The following is a 19236-nucleotide window of genomic DNA, read 5'->3' on the forward strand; positions in this document are numbered from 1 at the left end:
AACACGGTTTGTGCTAGCTCCTTAAAACTTGACAAAATAAAGCAGTCCTAAGTTCTGTCTGTAGTGTTTGTTTCCTATTCAAGTAGCCCTAAGCAGAGACTGATGAAAACCAAATTCGTCTCAAAGGGGTTGCCTAGCTTCCAAAAAACTACGAGTTTCCTGAAATCTCAGGAAATGTTATTTAACCCAATCATGATGATACTTGGAGGTAATGATCAGTACTCCACTCCCACTTGATTCACCAAATTTCGTTCTTATAGCTTGAAGCATTCCTCTGCAGTAACAGTTTGAATTTTTAGGTTTCACTCTGTTTTCTCCTATATTGATAGATGAATTTGGAACTCTAAAACCAACACAGTTTGTGCTAGCTCCTTGAAACTTGACACAACAAAGTACTTCTAAGTTCTAACTATACAGTTTGTTTCCTATTCAAGTAACACTAAGCACAGCCTGAGAAAAACCACTTTCATCAGAAAGGGGTTGCCTAGCTTCCAAAAAACTACGAGTTTCCTGAAATCTCAGCAAATATTATTTCACCCAATCTTGATGATACTTGGAGGTAATGATCAGTACACCATTCCCACTTGACTCACCAAATTTCGTTCTTATACCTTGAAGCATTCCTCTGCAGTAACAGTTTGAATTTGTAGGTTTCACTCTGTTTTCTCCTATATTGATAGATGATTTGGAACTCTAAATCCAACACGGTTTGTGCTAGCTCCTTGAAACTTGACAAAATAAAGCAGTTCTAAGTTGTGTCTGTACTGTTTGTTTCCTATTCAAGTAGCCCTAAGCAGAGACTGATGAAAACCAAATTCATCTGAAAGGGGTTGCCTAGCTTCCAAAAAACTACGAGTTTCCTGAAATCTCAGCAAATGTTATTTCACCCAATCTTGATGATACTTGGAGGTAATGATCAGTACACCATTCCCACTTGACTCACCAAATTTTGTTCTTATAGCTTGAAGCATTCCTCTGCAGTAACAGTTTGAATTTTTAGGTTTCACTCTGTTTTCTCCTATATTGATAGATGAATTTATAACTCTCAATCCAACACGGTTTGTGCTAGCTCCTTGAAACTTGACAAAATAAAGCAGTTCTAAGTTCTGTCTGAACTGTTTGTTTCCTATTCAAGTAGCCCTAAGCAGAGACTGATGAAAACCAAATACGTCTGAAAGGGGTTGCCTAGCTTCCAAAAAACTACGAGTTTCCTGAAATCCCAGCAAATGTTATTTCATCCAGTCTTGATGATACTTGGAGGTAATGATCAGTACACCATTCCCACTTGACTCACCAAATTTCGTTCTTATAGCTTGAAGCATTCCTCTGCAGTAACAGTTTGAATTTTTAGGTTTCACTCTGTTTTCTCCTATATTGATAGATGAATTTGGAACTCTAAATCCAACACGGTTTGTGCTAGCTCTTTAAAACTTGACACAATAAAGTAGTTCTAAGTTCTAAATAAACAGTTTGTTTCCTATTCAAGTAACCCTAAGCACAGCCTGAGAAAAACCACTTTCGTCAGAAAGGGGTTGCCTAGCTTCCAAAAAACTATGATTTCCTGAAATGTCAGCAAATGTTATTTCACCCAATCTTGATGATACTTGGAGGTAATGATCAGTACACCATTTCCACTTGACTCACCAAATTTCGTTCTTATAGCTTGAAGCATTCCTCTGCAGTAACAGTTTCAATTTTTAGGTTTCTCTCTGTTTTCTCCTATATTGATAGATGAATTTGGAACTCTAAATCCAACACGGTTTGTGCTAGCTCCTTGAAACTTGACAAAATAAAGCAGTTCTATGTTCTGTCTGTACTGTTTGTTTCCTATTCAAGTAGCCCAAAGCAGAGACTTATGAAAACCAAATTCGTCTGAAAGGGGTTGCCTAGCTTCCAAAAAACTACGAGTTTCCTGAAATCTCAGCAAATGTTATTTCACCCAATCTTGATGATACTTGGAGGTAATGATCAGTACACCATTCCCACTTGACTCACCAAATTTCGTTCTTATAGCTTGAAGCATTCCTCTGCAGTAACAGTTTGAATTTTTAGGTTTCAATCTGTTTTCTCCTATATTGATAGATGAATTTGGAACTCTAAATCCAACACAGTTTGTGCTAGCTCCTTGAAACTTGACACAATAAAGTACTTCTAAGTTCTAACTATACAGTTTGTTTCCTATTCAAGTAACCCTAAGCACAGCCTGAGAAAAACCACTTTCCTCAGAAAGGGGTTGCCTAGCTTCCAAAAAACTACGAGTTTCCTGAAATCTCAGCAAATGTTATTTCACCCAATCTTGATGATACTTGGAGGTAACGATCAGTACACCATTCCCACTTGACTCACCAAATTTCGTTCTTATAGCTTGAAGCATTCCTCTGCAGTAACAGTTTGAATTTTTAGGTTTCACTCTGTTTTCTCCTATATTGATAGATGAATGTGGAACTCTAAATCCTACACGGTTTGTGCTAGCTCTTTAAAACTTGACAAAATAAAGCAGTTCTAAGTTCTGTCTGTACTGTTTGTTTCCTATTCGAGTAACCCTAAGCACAGCCCGAGAAAAACCACTTTCATCTGAAAGGGGTTGCCTAGCTTCCAAAAAACTACGAGTTTCCTGAAATCTCAGCAAATGTTATTTCACCCAATCTTGATGATACTTGGAGGTAATGATCAGTATACCATTCCCACTTGACTCACCAAATTTTGTTCTTATAGCTTGAAGCATTCCTCTGCAGTAACAGTTTGAATTTTTAGGTTTCACTCTGTTTTCTCCTATATTGATAGATGATTTGGAACTCTAAATCCAACACGGTTTGTGCTAGCTCCTTGATACTTGACATAATAAAGTAGTTCTAAGTTCTAACTATACAGTTTGTTTCATATTCAAGTAACCCTAAGCACAGCCTGAGAAAAACCACTTTCGTCAGAAAGGGGTTGCCAAGCTTCCAAAAAACTAAGAGTTTCCTGAAATCTCAGCAAATGTTATTTCACCCAATCTTGATGATACTTGGAGGTAATGATCAGTACACCATTCCCACTTGACTCACCAAATTTCGTTCTTATAGCTTGAAGCATTCCTCTGCAGTAACAGTTTGAATTTTTAGGTTTCACTCTGTTTTCTCCTATATTGATAGATGAATTTGGAACTCTAAATCCTACACGGTTTGTGCTAGCTCTTTAAAACTTGACAAAATAAAGCAGTTCTAAGTTCTGTCTGTACTGTTTGTTTCCTATTCGAGTAACCCTAAGCACAGCCCGAGAAAAACCACTTTCATCTGAAAGGGGTTGCCTAGCTTCCAAAAAACTACGAGTTTCCTGAAATCTCAGCAAATGTTATTTCACCCAATCTTGATGATACTTGGAGGTAATGATCAGTATACCATTCCCACTTGACTCACCAAATTTTGTTCTTATAGCTTGAAGCATTCCTCTGCAGTAACAGTTTGAAATTTTAGGTTTCACTCTGTTTTCTCCTATATTGATAGATGAATTTGGAACTCTAAATCCAACACGGTTTGTGCTAGCTCCTTGATACTTGACATAATAAAGTAGTTCTAAGTTCTAACTATACAGTTTGTTTCCTATTCAAGTAACCCTAAGCACAGCCTCAGAAAAACCACTTTCGTCAGAAAGGGGTTGCCAAGCTTCCAAAAAACTACGAGTTTCCTGAAATCTCAGGAAATGTTATTTAACCCAATCATGATGATACTTGGAGGTAATGATCAGTACTCCACTCCCACTTGATTCACCAAATTTCGTTCTTATAGCTTGAAGCATTCCTCTGCAGTAACAGTTTGAATTTTTAGGTTTCACTCTGTTTTCTCCTATATTGATAGATGAATTTGGAACTCTAAAACCAACACAGTTTGTGCTAGCTCCTTGAAACTTGACACAACAAAGTACTTCTAAGTTCTAACTCTACAGTTTGTTTCCTATTCAAGTAACACTAAGCACAGCCTGAGAAAAACCACTTTCATCAGAAAGGGGTTGCCTAGCTTCCAAAAAACTACGAGTTTCCTGAAATCTCAGCAAATATTATTTCACCCAATCTTGATGATACTTGGAGGTAATGATCAGTACACCATTCCCACTTGACTCACCAAATTTCGTTCTTATACCTTGAAGCATTCCTCTGCAGTAACAGTTTGAATTTGTAGGTTTCACTCTGTTTTCTCCTATATTGATAGATGATTTGGAACTCTAAATCCAACACGGTTTGTGCTAGCTCCTTGAAACTTGACAAAATAAAGCAGTTCTAAGTTGTGTCTGTACTGTTTGTTTCCTATTCAAGTAGCCCTAAGCAGAGACTGATGAAAACCAAATTCATCTGAAAGGGGTTGCCTAGCTTCCAAAAAACTACGAGTTTCCTGAAATCTCAGCAAATGTTATTTCACCCAATCTTGATGATACTTGGAGGTAATGATCAGTACACCATTCCCACTTGACTCACCAAATTTTGTTCTTATAGCTTGAAGCATTCCTCTGCAGTAACAGTTTGAATTTTTAGGTTTCACTCTGTTTTCTCCTATATTGATAGATGAATTTGGAACTCTCAATCCAACACGGTTTGTGCTAGCTCCTTGAAACTTGACAAAATAAAGCAGTTCTAAGTTCTGTCTGAACTGTTTGTTTCCTATTCAAGTAGCCCTAAGCAGAGACTGATGAAAACCAAATACGTCTGAAAGGGGTTGCCTAGCTTCCAAAAAACTACGAGTTTCCTGAAATCCCAGCAAATGTTATTTCATCCAGTCTTGATGATACTTGGAGGTAATGATCAGTACACCATTCCCACTTGACTCACCAAATTTCGTTCTTATAGCTTGAAGCATTCCTCTGCAGTAACAGTTTGAATTTTTAGGTTTCACTCTGTTTTCTCCTATATTGATAGATGAATTTGGAACTCTAAAACCAACACGGTTTGTGCTAGCTCTTTAAAACTTGACACAATAAAGTAGTTCTAAGTTCTAAATAAACAGTTTGTTTCCTATTCAAGTAACCCTAAGCACAGCCTGAGAAAAACCACTTTCGTCAGAAAGGGGTTGCCTAGCTTCCAAAAAACTATGATTTCCTGAAATGTCAGCAAATGTTATTTCACCCAATCTTGATGATACTTGGAGGTAATGATCAGTACACCATTTCCACTTGACTCACCAAATTTCGTTCTTATAGCTTGAAGCATTCCTCTGCAGTAACAGTTTCAATTTTTAGGTTTCTCTCTGTTTTCTCCTATATTGATAGATGAATTTGGAACTCTAAATCCAACACGGTTTGTGCTAGCTCCTTGAAACTTGACAAAATAAAGCAGTTCTATGTTCTGTCTGTACTGTTTGTTTCCTATTCAAGTAGCCCAAAGCAGAGACTTATGAAAACCAAATTCGTCTGAAAGGGGTTGCCTAGCTTCCAAAAAACTACGAGTTTCCTGAAATCTCAGCAAATGTTATTTCACCCAATCTTGATGATACTTGGAGGTAATGATCAGTACACCATTCCCACTTGACTCACCAAATTTCGTTCTTATAGCTTGAAGCATTCCTCTGCAGTAACAGTTTGAATTTTTAGGTTTCAATCTGTTTTCTCCTATATTGATAGATGAATTTGGAACTCTAAATCCAACACAGTTTGTGCTAGCTCCTTGAAACTTGACACAATAAAGTACTTCTAAGTTCTAACTATACAGTTTGTTTCCTATTCAAGTAACCCTAAGCACAGCCTGAGAAAAACCACTTTCCTCAGAAAGGGGTTGCCTAGCTTCCAAAAAACTACGAGTTTCCTGAAATCTCAGCAAATGTTATTTCACCCAATCTTGATGATACTTGGAGGTAACGATCAGTACACCATTCCCACTTGACTCACCAAATTTCGTTCTTATAGCTTGAAGCATTCCTCTGCAGTAACAGTTTGAATTTTTAGGTTTCACTCTGTTTTCTCCTATATTGATAGATGAATTTGGAACTCTAAATCCTACACGGTTTGTGCTAGCTCTTTAAAACTTGACAAAATAAAGCAGTTCTAAGTTCTGTCTGTACTGTTTGTTTCCTATTCGAGTAACCCTAAGCACAGCCCGAGAAAAACCACTTTCATCTGAAAGGGGTTGCCTAGCTTCCAAAAAACTACGAGTTTCCTGAAATCTCAGCAAATGTTATTTCACCCAATCTTGATGATACTTGGAGGTAATGATCAGTATACCATTCCCACTTGACTCACCAAATTTTGTTCTTATAGCTTGAAGCATTCCTCTGCAGTAACAGTTTGAATTTTTAGGTTTCACTCTGTTTTCTCCTATATTGATAGATGATTTGGAACTCTAAATCCAACACGGTTTGTGCTAGCTCCTTGATACTTGACATAATAAAGTAGTTCTAAGTTCTAACTATACAGTTTGTTTCCTATTCAAGTAACCCTAAGCACAGCCTGAGAAAAACCACTTTCGTCAGAAAGGGGTTGCCAAGCTTCCAAAAAACTAAGAGTTTCCTGAAATCTCAGCAAATGTTATTTCACCCAATCTTGATGATACTTGGAGGTAATGATCAGTACACCATTCCCACTTGACTCACCAAATTTCGTTCTTATAGCTTGAAGCATTCCTCTGCAGTAACAGTTTGAATTTTTAGGTTTCACTCTGTTTTCTCCTATATTGATAGATGAATTTGGAACTCTAAATCCTACACGGTTTGTGCTAGCTCTTTAAAACTTGACAAAATAAAGCAGTTCTAAGTTCTGTCTGTACTCTTTGTTTCCTATTCGAGTAACCCTAAGCACAGCCCGAGAAAAACCACTTTCATCTGAAAGGGGTTGCCTAGCTTCCAAAAAACTACGAGTTTCCTGAAATCTCAGCAAATGTTATTTCACCCAATCTTGATGATACTTGGAGGTAATGATCAGTATACCATTCCCACTTGACTCACCAAATTTTGTTCTTATAGCTTGAAGCATTCCTCTGCAGTAACAGTTTGAAATTTTAGGTTTCACTCTGTTTTCTCCTATATTGATAGATGAATTTGGAACTCTAAATCCAACACGGTTTGTGCTAGCTCCTTGATACTTGACATAATAAAGTAGTTCTAAGTTCTAACTATACCGTTTGTTTCCTATTCAAGTAACCCTAAGCACAGCCTCAGAAAAACCACTTTCGTCAGAAAGGGGTTGCCAAGCTTCCAAAAAACTAAGAGTTTCCTGAAATCTCAGCAAATGTTATTTCACCCAATCTTGATGATACTTGGAGGTAATGATCAGTACACCATTCCCACTTGACTCACCAAATTTCGTTCTTATAGCTTGAAGCATTCCTCTGCAGTAACAGTTTGAATTTTTAGGTTTCAATCTGTTTTCTCCTATATTGATAGATGAATTTGGTACTCTAAATCCAACACAGTTTGTGCTAGCTCCTTGAAACTTGACACAATAAAGTACTTCTAAGTTCTAACTATACAGTTTGTTTCCTATTCAAGTAACCCTAAGCACAGCCTGAGAGAAACCACTTTCGTCAGAAAGGGGTTGCCTAGCTTCCAAAAAACTACGAGTTTCCTGAAATCTCAGCAAATGTTATTTCACCCAATCTTGATGATACTTGGAGGTAATGATCAGTACACCATTCCCACTTGACTCACCAAATTTCGTTCTTATAGCTTGAAGCATTCCTCTGCAGTAACAGTTTCAATTTTTAGGTTTCTCTCCGTTTTCTCCTATATTGATAGATGAATTTGGAACTCTAAATCCAACACGGTTTGTGCTAGCTCCTTGAAACTTGACAAAATAAAACATTTCTAAGTTCTGTCTGTACTGTTTGTTTCCGATTCAAGTAGCCCAAAGCAGAGACTTATGAAAACCAAATTCGTCTGAAAGGGGTTGCCTAGCTTCCAAAAAACTACGAGTTTCCTGAAATCTCAGCAAATGTTATTTCACCCAATCTTGATGATACTTGGAGGTAATGATCAGTACACCATTCCCACTTGACTCACCAAATTTCGTTCTTATAGCTTGAAGCATTCCTCTGCAGTAACAGTTTGAATTTTTAGGTTTCACTCTGTTTTCTCCTATATTGATAGATGAATTTGGAACTCTAAATCCAACACAGTTTGTGCTAGCTCCTTGAAACTTGACACAATAAAGTACTTCTAAGTTCTAACTATACAGTTTGTTTCCTATTCAAGTAACCCTAAGCACAGACTGAGAGAAACCACTTTCGTCAGAAAGGGGTTGCCTAGCTTCCAAAAAACTACGAGTTTCCTGAAATCTCAGCAAATGTTATTTCACCCAATCTTGATGATACTTGGAGGTAATGATCAGTACACCATTCCCACTTGACTCACCAAATTTTGTTCTTATAGCTTGAAGCATTCCTCTGCAGTAACAGTTTGAATTTTTAGGTTTCACTCTGTTTTCTCCTATATTGATAGATGAATTTGGAACTCTAAATCCAACACGGTTTGTGCTAGCTCCTTGAAACTTGACAAAATAAAGCAGTTCTAAGTTCTGTCTGAACTGTTTGTTTCCTATTCAAGTAGCCCTAAGCAGAGACTGATGAAAACCAAATACGTCTGAAAGGGGTTGCCTAGCTTCCAAAAAACTACGAGTTTCCTGAAATCCCAGCAAATGTTATTTCATCCAGTCTTGATGATACTTGGAGGTAATGATCAGTACACCATTCCCACTTGACTCACCAAATTTCGTTCTTATAGCTTGAAGCATTCCTCTGCAGTAACAGTTTGAATTTTTAGGTTTCACTCTGTTTTCTCCTATATTGATAGATGAATTTGGAACTCTAAATCCAACACGGTTTGTGCTAGCTCTTTAAAACTTGACACAATAAAGTAGTTCTAAGTTCTAAATAAACAGTTTGTTTCCTATTCAAGTAACCCTAAGCACAGCCTGAGAAAAAACACTTTCGTCAGAAAGGGGTTGCCTAGCTTCCAAAAAACTATGATTTCCTGAAATGTCAGCAAATGTTATTTCACCCAATCTTGATGATACTTGGAGGTAATGATCAGTACACCATTTCCACTTGACTCACCAAATTTCGTTCTTATAGCTTGAAGCATTCCTCTGCAGTAACAGTTTCAATTTTTAGGTTTCTCTCTGTTTTCTCCTATATTGATAGATGAATTTGGAACTCTAAATCCAACACGGTTTGTGCTAGCTCCTTGAAACTTGACAAAATAAAGCAGTTCTATGTTCTGTCTGTACTGTTTGTTTCCTATTCAAGTAGCCCAAAGCAGAGACTTATGAAAACCAAATTCGTCTGAAAGGGGTTGCCTAGCTTCCAAAAAACTACGAGTTTCCTGAAATCTCAGCAAATGTTATTTCACCCAATCTTGATGATACTTGGAGGTAATGATCAGTACACCATTCCCACTTGACTCACCAAATTTCGTTCTTATAGCTTGAAGCATTCCTCTGCAGTAACAGTTTGAATTTTTAGGTTTCAATCTGTTTTCTCCTATATTGATAGATGAATTTGGAACTCTAAATCCAACACAGTTTGTGCTAGCTCCTTGAAACTTGACACAATAAAGTACTTCTAAGTTCTAACTATACAGTTTGTTTCCTATTCAAGTAACCCTAAGCACAGCCTGAGAAAAACCACTTTCCTCAGAAAGGGGTTGCCTAGCTTCCAAAAAACTACGAGTTTCCTGAAATCTCAGCAAATGTTATTTCACCCAATCTTGATGATACTTGGAGGTAATGATCAGTACACCATTCCCACTTGACTCAACAAATTTCGTTCTTATAGCTTGAAGCATTCCTCTGCAGTAACAGTTTGAATTTTTAGGTTTCACTCTGTTTTCTCCTATATTGATAGATGAATTTGGAACTCTAAATCCAACACGGTTTGTGCTAGCTCCTTAAAACTTGACAAAATAAAGCAGTTCTAAGTTCTGTCTGTACTGTTTGTTTCCTATTCAAGTAGCCCTAAGCAGAGACTGATGAAAACCAAATTCGTCTGAAAGGGGTTGCCTAGCTTCCAAATACTACGAGTTTCCTGAAATCTCAGCAAATGTTATTTCACCCAATCTTGATGATACTTGGAGGTAATGATCAGTACACCGTTCCCACTTGACTCACCAAATTTCGTTCTTATAGCTTGAAACATTCCTCTGCAGTAAAAATTTGAATTTTTAGGTTTCACTGTGTTTTCTCCTATATTGATAGATGAATTTGGAACTCTAAATCCAACACGGTTTGTGCTAGCGCCTTGATACTTGACACAGTAAAGTAGTTCTAATTTCTAACTATACAGTTTGTTTCCTATTCAAGTAACCCTAAGCACAGCCTGAGAAAAAATACTTTCATCAGAAAGGGGTTGCCATGCTTCCAAAAAACTAAGAGTTTCCTGAAATCTCAGCAAATGTTATTTCACCCAATCTTGATGATACTTGGAGGTAATGATCAGTACACCATTCCCACTTGACTCACCAAATTTCGTTCTTATAGCTTGAAGCATTCCTCTGCAGTAACAGTTTGAATTTTTAGGTTTCACTCTGTTTTCTCCTATATTGATGAATTTGGAACTCTAAATCCTACACGGTTTGTGCTAGCTCTTTAAAACTTGACAAAATAAAGCAGTTCTAAGTTCTGTCTGTACTGTTTGTTTCCTATTCGAGTAACCCTAAGCACAGCCCGAGAAAAACCACTTTCATCTGAAAGGGGTTGCCTAGCTTCCAAAAAACTACGAGTTTCCTGAAATCTCAGCAAATGTTATTTCACCCAATCTTGATGATACTTGGAGGTAATGATCAGTATACCATTCCCACTTGACTCACCAAATTTTGTTCTTATAGCTTGAAGCATTCCTCTGCAGTAACAGTTTGAAATTTTAGGTTTCACTCTGTTTTCTCCTATATTGATAGATGAATTTGGAACTCTAAATCCAACACGGTTTGTGCTAGCTCCTTGATACTTGACATAATAAAGTAGTTCTAAGTTCTAACTATACAGTTTGTTTCCTATTCAAGTAACCCTAAGCACAGCCTGAGAAAAACCACTTTCGTCAGAAAGGGGTTGCCAAGCTTCCAAAAAACTAAGAGTTTCCTGAAATCTCAGCAAATGTTATTTCACCCAATCTTGATGATACTTGGAGGTAATGATCAGTACACCATTCCCACTTGACTCACCAAATTTCGTTCTTATAGCTTGAAGCATTCCTCTGCAGTAACAGTTTCAATTTTTAGGTTTCTCTCTGTTTTCTCCTATATTGATAGATGAATTTGGAACTCTAAATCCAACACGGTTTGTGCTAGCTCCTTGAAACTTGACAAAATAAAACATTTCTAAGTTCTGTCTGTACTGTTTGTTTCCGATTCAAGTAGCCCAAAGCAGAGACTTATGAAAACCAAATTCGTCTGAAAGGGGTTGCCTAGCTTCCAAAAAACTACGAGTTTCCTGAAATCTCAGCAAATGTTATTTCACCCAATCTTGATGATACTTGGAGGTAATGATCAGTACACCATTCCAACTTGACTCACCAAATTTCGTTCTTATAGCTTGAAGCATTCCTCTGCAGTAACAGTTTGAATTTTTAGGTTTCACTCTGTTTTCTCCTATATTGATAGATGAATTTGGAACTCTAAATCCAACACAGTTTGTGCTAGCTCCTTGAAACTTGACACAATAAAGTACTTCTAAGTTCTAACTATACAGTTTGTTTCCTATTCAAGTAACCCTAAGCACAGACTGAGAGAAACCACTTTCGTCAGAAAGGGGTTGCCTAGCTTCCAAAAAACTACGAGTTTCCTGAAATCTCAGCAAATGTTATTTCACCCAATCTTGATGATACTTGGAGGTAATGATCAGTACACCATTCCCACTTGACTCACCAAATTTTGTTCTTATAGCTTGAAGCATTCCTCTGCAGTAACAGTTTGAATTTTTAGGTTTCACTCTGTTTTCTCCTATATTGATAGATGAATTTGGAACTCTAAATCCAACACGGTTTGTGCTAGCTCCTTGAAACTTGACAAAATAAAGCAGTTCTAAGTTCTGTCTGAACTGTTTGTTTCCTATTCAAGTAGCCCTAAGCAGAGACTGATGAAAACCAAATACGTCTGAAAGGGGTTGCCTAGCTTCCAAAAAACTACGAGTTTCCTGAAATCCCAGCAAATGTTATTTCATCCAGTCTTGATGATACTTGGAGGTAATGATCAGTACACCATTCCCACTTGACTCACCAAATTTCGTTCTTATACCTTGAAGCATTCCTCTGCTGTAACAGTTTGAATTTTTAGGTTTCACTCTGTTTTCTCCTATATTGATAGATGAATTTGGAACTCTAAATCCAACACGGTTTGTGCTAGCTCTTTAAAACTTGACACAATAAAGTAGTTCTAAGTTCTAAATAAACACTTTGTTTCCTATTCAAGTAACCCTAAGCACAGCCTGAGAAAAAACACTTTCGTCAGAAAGGGGTTGCCTAGCTTCCAAAAAACTATGATTTCCTGAAATGTCAGCAAATGTTATTTCACCCAATCTTGATGATACTTGGAGGTAATGATCAGTACACCATTTCCACTTGACTCACCAAATTTCGTTCTTATAGCTTGAAGCATTCCTCTGCAGTAACAGTTTCAATTTTTAGGTTTCTCTCTGTTTTCTCCTATATTGATAGATGAATTTGGAACTCTAAATCCAACACGGTTTGTGCTAGCTCCTTGAAACTTGACAAAATAAAGCAGTTCTATGTTCTGTCTGTACTGTTTGTTTCCTATTCAAGTAGCCCAAAGCAGAGACTTATGAAAACCAAATTCGTCTGAAAGGGGTTGCCTAGCTTCCAAAAAACTACGAGTTTCCTGAAATCTCAGCAAATGTTATTTCACCCAATCTTGATGATACTTGGAGGTAATGATCAGTACACCATTCCCACTTGACTCACCAAATTTCGTTCTTATAGCTTGAAGCATTCCTCTGCAGTAACAGTTTGAATTTTTAGGTTTCAATCTGTTTTCTCCTATATTGATAGATGAATTTGGAACTCTAAATCCAACACAGTTTGTGCTAGCTCCTTGAAACTTGACACAATAAAGTACTTCTAAGTTCTAACTATACAGTTTGTTTCCTATTCAAGTAACCCTAAGCACAGCCTGAGAAAAACCACTTTCCTCAGAAAGGGGTTGCCTAGCTTCCAAAAAACTACGAGTTTCCTGAAATCTCAGCAAATGTTATTTCACCCAATCTTGATGATACTTGGAGGTAATGATCAGTACACCATTCCCACTTGACTCAACAAATTTCGTTCTTATAGCTTGAAGCATTCCTCTGCAGTAACAGTTTGAATTTTTAGGTTTCACTCTGTTTTCTCCTATATTGATAGATGAATTTGGAACTCTAAATCCAACACGGTTTGTGCTAGCTCCTTAAAACTTGACAAAATAAAGCAGTTCTAAGTTCTGTCTGTACTGTTTCTTTCCTATTCAAGTAGCCCTAAGCAGAGACTGATGAAAACCAAATTCGTCTGAAAGGGGTTGCCTAGCTTCCAAAAAACTACGAGTTTCCTGAAATCTCAGCAAATGTTATTTCACCCAATCTTGATGATACTTGGAGGTAATGATCAGTACACCATTCCCACTTGACTCACCAAATTTCGTTCTTATAGCTTGAAGCATTCCTCTGCAGTAACAGTTTGAATTTTTAGGTTTCAATCTGTTTTCTCCTATATTGATAGATGAATTTGGAACTCTAAATCCAACACAGTTTGTGCTAGCTCCTTGAAACTTGACACAATAAAGTACTTCTAAGTTCTAACTATACAGTTTGTTTCCTATTCAAGTAACCCTAAGCACAGCCTGAGAAAAACCACTTTCCTCAGAAAGGGGTTGCCTAGCTTCCAAAAAACTACGAGTTTCCTGAAATCTCAGCAAATGTTATTTCACCCAATCTTGATGATACTTGGAGGTAATGATCAGTACACCATTCCCACTTGACTCAACAAATTTCGTTCTTATAGCTTGAAGCATTCCTCTGCAGTAACAGTTTGAATTTTTAGGTTTCACTCTGTTTTCTCCTATATTGATAGATGAATTTGGAACTCTAAATCCAACACGGTTTGTGCTAGCTCCTTAAAACTTGACAAAATAAAGCAGTTCTAAGTTCTGTCTGTACTGTTTCTTTCCTATTCAAGTAGCCCTAAGCAGAGACTGATGAAAACCAAATTCGTCTGAAAGGGGTTGCCTAGCTTCCAAAAAACTACGAGTTTCCTGAAATCTCAGCAAATGTTATTTCACCCAATCTTGATGATACTTGGAGGTAAAGATCAGTACACCGTTCCCACTTGACTCACCAAATTTCGTTCTTATAGCTTGAAACATTCCTCTGCAGTAACAATTTGAATTTTTAGGTTTCACTGTGTTTTCTCCTATATTGATAGATGAATTTGGAACTCTAAATCCAACACGGTTTGTGCTAGCTCCTTGATACTTGACACAGTAAAGTAGTTCTAAGTTCTAACTATACAGTTTGTTTCCTATTCAAGTAACCCTAAGCACAGCCTGAGAAAAAATACTTTCATCAGAAAGGGGTTGCCTAGCTTCCAAAAAACTACGAGTTTCCTGAAATCTCAGCAAATGTTATTTCACCCAATCTTGATGATACTTGGAGGTAATGATCAGTACACCATTCCCACTTGACTCACCAAATTTCGTTCTTATAGCTTGAAGCATTCCTCTGCAGTAACAGTTTGAATTTTTAGGTTTCACTCTGTTTTCTCCTATATTGATAGATGAATTTGGAACTCTAAATCCTACACGGTTTGTGCTAGCTCTTTAAAACTTGACAAAATAAAGCAGTTCTAAGTTCTGTCTGTACTGTTTGTTTCCTATTCGAGTAACCCTAAGCACAGCCCGAGAAAAACCACTTTCATCTGAAAGGGGTTGCCTAGCTTCCAAAAAACTACGAGTTTCCTGAAATCTCAGCAAATGTTATTTCACCCAATCTTGATGATACTTGGAGGTAATGATCAGTATACCATTCCCACTTGACTCACCCAATTTTGTTCTTATAGCTTGAAGCATTCCTCTGCAGTAACAGTTTGAATTTTTAGGTTTCACTCTGTTTTCTCCTATATTGATAGATGAATTTGGAACTCTAAATCCAACACGGTTTGTGCTAGCTCCTTGATACTTGACATAATAAAGTAGTTCTAAGTTCTAACTATACAGTTTGTTTCCTATTCAAGTAACCCTAAGCACAGCCTGAGAAAAACCACTTTCGTCAGAAAGGGGTTGCCAAGCTTCCAAAAAACTAAGAGTTTCCTGAAATCTCAGCAAATGTTATTTCACCCAATCTTGATGATACTTGGAGGTAATGATCAGTACACCATTCCCACTTGACTCACCAAATTTCGTTCTTATAGCTTGAAGCATTCCTCTGCAGTAACAGTTTGAATTTTTAGGTTTCACTCTGTTTTCTCCTATATTGATAGATGAATTTGGAACTCTAAATCCAACACAGTTTGTGCTAGCTCCTTGAAACTTGACACAATAAAGTACTTCTAAGTTCTAACTATACAGTTTGTTTCCTATTCAAGTAACCCTAAGCACAGCCTGAGAGAAACCACTTTCGTCAGAAAGGGGTTGCCTAGCTTCCAAAAAACTACGAGTTTCCTGAAATCTCAGCAAATGTTATTTCACCCAATCGTGATGATACTTGGAGGTAATGATCAGTACACCATTCCCACTTGACTCACCAAATTTTGTTCTTATAGCTTGAAGCATTCCTCTGCAGTAACAGTTTGAATTTTTAGGTTTCACTCTGTTTTCTCCTATATTGATAGATGAATTTGGAACTCTAAATCCAACACGGTTTGTGCTAGCTCTTTAAAACTTGACACAATAAAGTAGTTCTAAGTTCTAACTATACAGTTTGTTTCCTATTCAAGTAACCCTAAGCACAGCCTGAGAAAAAATTCTTTCATCAGAAAGGGGTTGCCTAGCTTCCAAAAAACTACGAGTTTCCTGAAATCTCAGCAAATGTTATTTCACCCAATCTTGATGATACTTGGAGGTAATGATTAGTACACCATTCCCACTTGACTCACCAAATTTCGTTCTTATAGCTTGAAGCATTCCTCTGCAGTAACAGTTTCAATTTTTAGGTTTCTCTCTGTTTTCTCCTATATTGATAGATGAATTTGGAACTCTAAATCCAACACGGTTTGTGCTAGGTCCTTGAAACTTGACAAAATAAAGCAGTTCTAAGTTCTGTCTGTACTGTTTGTTTCCGATTCAAGTAGCCCAAAGCAGAGACTTATGAAAACCAAATTCGTCTTAAAGGGGTTGCCTAGCTTCCAAAAAACTACGAGTTTCCTGAAATCTCAGCAAATGTTGTTTCACCCAATCTTGATGATACTTGGAGGTAATGATCAGTACACCATTCCCACTTGACTCACCAAATTTCGTTCTTATAGCTTGAAGCATTCCTCTGCAGTAACAGTTTGAATTTTTAGGTTTCTATCTGTTTTCTCCTATATTGATAGATGAATTTGGAACTCTAAATCCAACACAGTTTGTGCTAGCTCCTTGAAACTTGACACAATAAAGTACTTCTAAGTTCTAACTATACAGTTTGTTTCCTATTCAAGTAACCCTAAGCACAGCCTGAGAGATACCACTTTCGTCAGAAAGGGGTTGCCTAGCTTCCAAAAAACTACGAGTTTCCTGAAATCTCAGCAAATGTTATTTCACCCAATCTTGATGATACTTGGAGGTAATGATCAGTACACCATTACCACTTGACTCACCAAATTTTGTTCTTATAGCTTGAAGCATTCCTCTGCAGTAACAGTTTGAATTTTTAGGTTTCACTCTGTTTTATCCTATATTGATAGATGAATTTGGAACTCTAAATCCAACAAAGTTTGTGCTAGCTCCTTGAAACTTGACACAATAAAGTAGTTCTAAGTTCAAACTATACAGTTTGTTTCCTATTCAAGTAGCCCTAAGCAGAGACTGATGAAAACCAAATTCGTCTGAAAGGGGTTGCCTAGCTTCCAAAAAACCACGAGTTTCCTAAAATCTCAGCAAATGTTATTTCACCCAATCTTGATGATACTTGGAGGTAATGATCAGTACTCCACTCCCACTTGATTCTCCAAATTTCGTTCTTATAGCTTGAAGCATTCCTCTGCAGTAACAGTTTGAATTTTTAGGTTTCACTCTGTTTTCTCCTATATTGATAGATGAATTTGGAACTCTAAATCCAACACAGTTTGTGCTAGCTCCTTGAAACTTCACACAATAAAGTACTTCTAAGTTCTAACTATACAGTTTGTTTCCTATTCAAGTAACCCTAAGCACAGCCTGAGAGAAACCACTTTCGTCAGAAAGGGGTTGCCTAGCTTCCAAAAAACTACGAGTTTCCTGAAATCTCAGCAAATGTTATTTCACCCAATCTTGATGATACTTGGAGGTAATGATCAGTACACCATTCCCACTTGACTCACCCAATTTCGTTCTTATAGCTTGAAGCATTCCTCTGCAGTAACAGTTTCAATTTTAAGGTTTCTCTCTGTTTTCTCCTATATTGATAGATGAATTTGGAACTCTAAATCCAACACGGTTTGTGCTAGCTCCTTGAAACTTGACAAAATAAAGCAGTTCTAAGTTCTGTCTGTACTGTTTGTTTCCGATTCAAGTAGCCCAAATCAGAGACTTATGAAAACCAAATTCGTCTTAAAGGGGTTGCCTAGCTTCCAAAAAACTACGAGTTTCCTGAAATCTCAGCAAATGTTATTTCACCCAATCTTGATGATACTTGGAGGTAATGATCAGTACACCATTCCCACTTGACTCACCAAATTTCGTTCTTATAGCTTGAAGCATTCCTCTGCAGTAACAGTTTGAATTTTTAGGTTTCTATCTGTTTTCTCCTATATTGATAGATGAATTTGGAACTCTAAATCCAACACAGTTTGTGCTAGCTCCTTGAAACTTGACACAATAAAGTACTTCTAAGTTCTAACTATACAGTTTGTTTCCTATTCAAGTAACCCTAAGCACAGCCTGAGAGATACCACTTTCGTCAGAAAGGGGTTGCCTAGCTTCCAAAAAACTACGAGTTTCCTGAAATCTCAGCAAATGTTATTTCACCCAATCTTGATGATACTTGGAGGTAATGATCAGTACACCATTCCGACTTGACTCACCAAATTTTGTTCTTATAGCTTGAAGCATTCCTCTGCAGTAACAGTTTGAATTTTTAGGTTTCACTCTGTTTTATCCTATATTGATAGATGAATTTGGAACTCTAAATCCAACAAAGTTTGTGCTAGCTCCTTGAAACTTGACACAATAAAGTAGTTCTAAGTTCTAACTATACAGTTTGTTTCCTATTCAAGTAGCCCTAAGCAGAGACTGATGAAAACCAAATTCGTCTGAAAGGGGTTGCCTAGCTTCCAAAAAACCACGAGTTTCCTAAAATCTCAGCAAATGTTATTTCACCCAATCTTGATGATACTTGGAGGTAATGATCAGTACTCCACTCCCACTTGATTCTCCAAATTTCGTTCTTATAGCTTGAAGCATTCCTCTGCAGTAACAGTTTGAATTTTTAGGTCTCACTCTGTTTTCTCCTATATTGATAGATGAATTTGGAACTCTAAATCCAACACGGTTTGTGCTAGCTCCTTAAAACTTGAAAAAATAAAGCAGTTCTAAGTTCTGTCTGTACTGTTTGTTTCCTATTCAAGTAGCCCTAAGCAGAGACTGACGAAAACCAAATTCGTCTGAAAGGGGTTGCCTAGCTTCCAAAAATCTACGAGTTTCCTGAAATCTCAGCAAATGTTATTTCACCCAATCTTGATGATACTTGGAGGTAATGATCAGTACACCATTCCCACTTGACTCACCAAATTTCGTTCTTATAGCTTGAAGCATTCCTCTGCAGTAACAGTTTGAATTTTTAGGTTTCACTCTGTTTTCTCCTATATTGATAGATGAATTTGGAACTCTAAATCCAACACGGTTTGTGCTAGCTCCTTGAAACTTGACAAAATAAAGTACTTCTAAGTTCTAACTATACAGTTTGTTTCCTATTCAAGTAACCCTAAGCACAGCCTGAGAAAAACCACTTTCGTCAGTAAGGGGTTCCCTAGCTTCCAAAAAACTAAGAGTTTCCTGAAATCTCAGCAAATGTTATTTCACCCAATCTTGATGATACTTGGAGGTAATGATCAGTACACCGTTCCCACTTGACTCACCAAATTTCGTTCTTATAGCTTGAAGCATTCCTCTGCAGTAACAGTTTGAATTT

The sequence above is a fragment of the Spermophilus citellus genome (genome assembly GCF_964194105.1).
Source record: "Spermophilus citellus genome assembly, chromosome: 18".
NCBI classification, from domain to species: domain Eukaryota; kingdom Metazoa; phylum Chordata; class Mammalia; order Rodentia; family Sciuridae; genus Spermophilus; species Spermophilus citellus.